The sequence below is a fragment of the Tupaia chinensis genome, unplaced genomic scaffold (genome assembly GCF_000334495.1).
Source record: "Tupaia chinensis unplaced genomic scaffold, TupChi_1.0 Scaffold145082_1, whole genome shotgun sequence".
In the NCBI taxonomy this organism is placed as follows: Eukaryota; Metazoa; Chordata; class Mammalia; order Scandentia; family Tupaiidae; genus Tupaia; species Tupaia belangeri.
In genome coordinates, this window is record NW_006204943.1 from 1765103 (window position 1) to 1770196 (window position 5094).

Below are 5094 nucleotides of genomic sequence, written 5' to 3' on the forward strand. Positions count from 1 at the left end.
CTGGAGTTATTTGCTGAGATTAGTGAAAGTATCCTAATGTTTTATCAGGAGATTATATGTTTTTGCTTTTGTTTTTTATTTTTGTTTGTTTGTTTATTTTTAAGAATTATTTTGCTTAACTTTATTTATTTATTTAAATTTGACCAGTAAGAGACAGAGTGAAAGAGAGAGGGAAAAAAAAGAGAGACAGAGTGAAAGTGAAAAAGCAAGCCACCAGGTCCAGGACTTGAACTGTAGTCAGTCATGTGGGAGTCCAGCACCCTCAACTACCATGCCACCTGCCAGTCCCATGCTTTTGTTTTGTTTTGTTTTTTAAGAAAGATTTCTGGTATAGGACACATGTGCTCACTGGAGAGACAGAGATAGAGAGACAGAAAGTGAGAAATCATCCCCTAGGAGGGATGGCCACACTGTAATCTCTACTCCTCCTTTCTCCTCTCGGGATTTTGGGCACGCACGCACACATACCCGACATGAGTTTTACGCAACTGGGTCAGGGACTCAAACCACAGTCGACTCTGTGGGAGTTCAGCGATGTAACCAGTACACCATCTGCTGGTCCATCCAATTTTTATCAGGAGACTGTTTAGTTTTTATATCTCAGAGGTCAGTGGTTTTACCTAGAGACTCACAGACTACATTATTTTCTGTCTTGTTTATGTCCTTGACTCTCTAAAAACATCTGGCTATACATTAGGTGCTTTTTAAAATAGCTTTTCATAATTCAATTTATTTTTATCCTTTAAAATTCCCTAGTTTAAATGTGAGTGCACTACTAGAAAGGGAGGACAAGGCTTCCCTTATTTCAGTTGTTGAGTCTTCTCTAGTTTATTGTGTGATGAAAGGCAAGAAATCTGACTTATTCGTTTGGCATCTGTCTCAAGAGCATTTATTCTGACTCTTGTCTGGTGATCAGTCTCGTTTTGTTGAGTAAAACGGTTTTCAGTTGGCACTGCAAGGTGACAGAGAGCAGTATGTGTGGCAGAGTTCTAAAATAGGTCCCAAGATTTCTTGCCCTCAGATGTACATGCCTGCATCATCCCTGAGACCATGGAAATGATTTTTACTCCCATGATTAGATTATGTGTCACAGCTGACTTTAAAAAAGATTATCCTGGTGGGCCTGACTTAATCACATAAGCCATTTAAAAGCAGGTTTTGCCCACTGGTCGTAGAAGAGGAAGTCGGAGATGATAAGTACAGGAATGATCCCATGCGTCCTCGCTGGCTCGTGAAAAAGGAGGCCACGTATGCAGCGGTCTTCAGGAACTGTGAATGGCCCCTTGCTGAAAGCCAGCAAGGAAATAGAGACCTTGGTCCTACAACTGCAAGGAACTGAATTCTGCCAATGACCTAAGTGAGCTTGGCAGCAGATTCTTCTCCAGAGCTTCCAGAAAGGAGCATTTAGCTAACGTCTAAATCTCAGCATTAGAGAACCCCGAGTGGAGGCTGCAGTTGCACTGTGCCTGGGTTCCTGGCCCTCAGATGATGAGGTATATTTGTGTGGGGTGAGGGAACGAGGTTTTGTTTTGTTTGTAATAGAGCACATATGTCATCAGAGAGAGACAGAGGGGAAGAGAGACAGGGAAAGTGAGAAATCCCCCCCAGGGGGGATGGCCACGCCACAATCCTCTCTCCTTTTAGGATTTTGCGTATGCGTGTGTACTTGTTCAGTATGTTTTTTGTTTGTTTGCTTTCCAAATTGCCAGATTTGGAACTTGAACCATGCTGGTGGCCATGTGGACTCCAGCACATGACAGCCTCCTTTATAGGTAGAGAAGCAGGTGAGATATGGTTTTTTAGCAGATCCTCACCAGCCTTCCCTTCCTTCATGTTCTGGTATGATAAGACGTCTGCCAACTTTTAGGCCAGCTATGGTTCAAGCCTTGTCTAATGGCCTGCGTGGGTACTTGAAAGCCTGTGAGTGCCGGCGCACGAGTTATTTTCCTACGAAACAGAAATGACAGGAAATTAAAGAATCTATAGGATGAGTTTAAAGCAGTGGTGAGAAGAAAAATCACAGCACTAAACATTTCTGTCAATAAAAATGAAAGCTGAAAATAAATGAAGACCCCAGATTAAAAAAACTAAAGGTTGTCAGAAAAGTCATAATGTATTTTTCTGTTTTTTCTATGCAAAAATGCATCATGACTTTTCCAACAACTCAACAGGTAAAGAACAAAGTAAACCAAAAGGAAGTACATAGAAAGAAATGATAAAGATGAAAGCAGAGGAGCTAGCAGGTGGCCTGATGGTTAAGGCACTGAACTCCCATGTGAGCTACCACAGTTCAAGTCTCAGACCTGGCAGCTTAAAGATCACATCAGATGTGAGGGCATGCATGCCCAAAATCCCAAGAGGAGAATGAAGTAGAAGGGACTGAGGCACGGCCATCCCCGGGAAGGTGATTTCTCACTTTGAACTCTTTCTCTCTCTCTCTCTCTCTCTCTCTCTCTTTCTCTTTCTCTCTCTCTCTCACATGTGCTATGGCAAACCTCCTCCCACCCCCCCAAAAAGGCAGAAATTGATGAAATAATGAATAGAAAAACAATAGATCTAATTAGTAAATGAAAATCCTATTTTCAAAAAATTAACAGAATAACTACTAGTTAATTTTATCATTAAACTAAATAGGACCGAGCCTGTAGCCTAGTGGTTAAGGGAGCAATATCCCACATTGCTAATTGTGGTTCGAATCCCTGCCCCAGTGGCCTGAAAAATACTCTGAGAGCATGTGCATGCATGCCCAAAATCCTGACAGGATGAAGAAATGGAGGAGAGGGCATCGTCTATGACCACACCCCATTAGAAGGTCTCTCTGTGTCTATCTCGCCTGCAACTGCACATGCCCTCTGGCAATTAGAAAAAAATAGAGAGAAGGCATAAATATACAATATAGGAGACTACTTTGCATACCTCTCTGCAAATAAATTTGAAAACTTAGATGAAAGAGATAATTTCCTAAGGAAAAATAGATAACCAAATTGACCCCCTTCATTTTCTTTTTCTTTTTTATTTAAGTTGCCAGGGGAATATGCACTCACCAGAGAGAGAGCGGGTGGGGGGAGAAAACACCTTCCAGTGGGTTGTGGTCATGCCACAATCCCTTCTCCTTCATTTCTCCATCATGTCAGGATTTAGGACAGTCATATACACGCGACTACCATATCTTTCAAGCCATCGGGGCTAGGATTTAAACCATAGTCAGCCATGTGGAATCTGGCTTTCCTTCACCACTAGGTTACATGACTGGCCCAGCCTCCTTTGTTTTAAAAACTTAAACAGATCAATTTCCATAAAAGAAATAAAGTTAAAGATTAAGGAAATAGTTCATAAAACACCAAGTCTACTGGGGACCAGCTTCGGCGTGGGTGGGTTATCTCGACGGAGGCAGCGAAGGTGAACAGAAGACAGAGGCCTGGATGCCTTTTCATGCACGTCCGATGCCGGACACCCCTCAAAGATCACTCCCTGAGGAGTAACAACTGCTAGGAATCATCGTGCGTTTTTATTGAAAACGTGTTACATGCAAGTAAAGGGAGAGGGACTACGTGTATTAATTATTAGCTCATAAAGTTTTAAGAATAGGGAACATAGATTCTATTCAGGGTTGTATTAAGGGTGGGTCTAGTGTAGTTCCGCAATTATAGGTGGGTCTCCATGGAATGCAGTTTCAGGAAAGCGGTTCCGGTAAGCAGAGATGATTATCAGCTGATGTGGCGCAGCAGCCATCTTGTGATTACTGGAAATGGTACTGAGAAAAGAAAATCTCAAGAATAGATATTAGTTCTTATGGATCTTAATAAAGAATGATACTTATACAGTTTTGTAGGGATTTAAAACATAATCTGAGGAATCCTAATATATTTATGTTTCACTTGGAGAGGGTGGAGGTGTCCTGGGCCAGTTTTGGCCTAATCCTACTTTAGGTAAAGAAAGGATTAAGTTTACCTTAAATGTATTTTGAAGGGCCTTCCAAAGGTCAAGATTACTTCTGCCCAGAAAGAACTTCAGCCCACCCTCTATTGTGACCATGGAGATAAAACATTGTAATTAATAGTAGGTGATCAGAGCAAAGGGGAGCAGTCAGGGGACTTCCTGGAAGACTTTATCGTACACTCAGGATGTATAAGAGAGCTATGTAATTTTTTTATAGTAGTATATTGGGGAGCCAGAGAGGGGTCGCTTCCCAGTAAGGCCAACGTGTTGATCCGGACCGGAAGCGGAGCTCAAAGGTTGGGGGGCTCAGACAGATCCTGGGACCTTGCTGGGTCGGACTCCTCCACAAGTCAATATATGGTTTCACACAAGAATTCTACCAACCTTCAAAGATTGATTGGTCTTCCAAATGCTCCATTATTATCTAGAGTATTAAAATAAAGGAAAACTTCCTAATTTTTTGTAGGAGACAAGTATAACATTGATACCTAACCCACATAGAAACAGTATAAAGAAAACAACAAATGAATATCACTCATGAATATCAATGCAAAAATACTAAAATATTAATAAACAGCAGAACCCAATACCACATTGGAGAAATAATATACCATAACCAAATGACATTTATCCGGAAAGTGCAAGGCTGAAAGTGTTGCTGAACTCCCACGTGGCTGACCATGGTTGGAGTTCTGGAGCCGGTAGCTTGAAATCATGCTGGACATGTGTCCATGTGTGCCCAAGATCCTAGGAGGAGAAGGGATGGTGGCATGGCCACCCCCCTGGGTGGTGATTTCTCACTTTTTCTCTTACTGTCTGTCTCTCTCCCTCTGCCAAGTGCATGTGCCCTATGGCAAAAGAGAGAGAGAGAGAATCTAAGGGGGGAAATTACATTAAAACTCTAAGAGAAGGGACCAGATGATGGCACAGTGGTAAAATGCAACACCCTGTGAGGCCAACCCACCTGGAAAGGTTTCTCCTTTATCTTAGAGGCCTCCCTAAGTGTGCCAGACATGCATGTCCCCATGACCTGGGCTGGCGGAAGCTGAGAGTGGATCACAGTGTCAAGACTCTTGGGAGTGCTGTAACTCTGTCCCTGTCTCTGTCTCTCTCAAAGGAATAAATATGACAGTGCTTAAAAAATAATCTAGAACC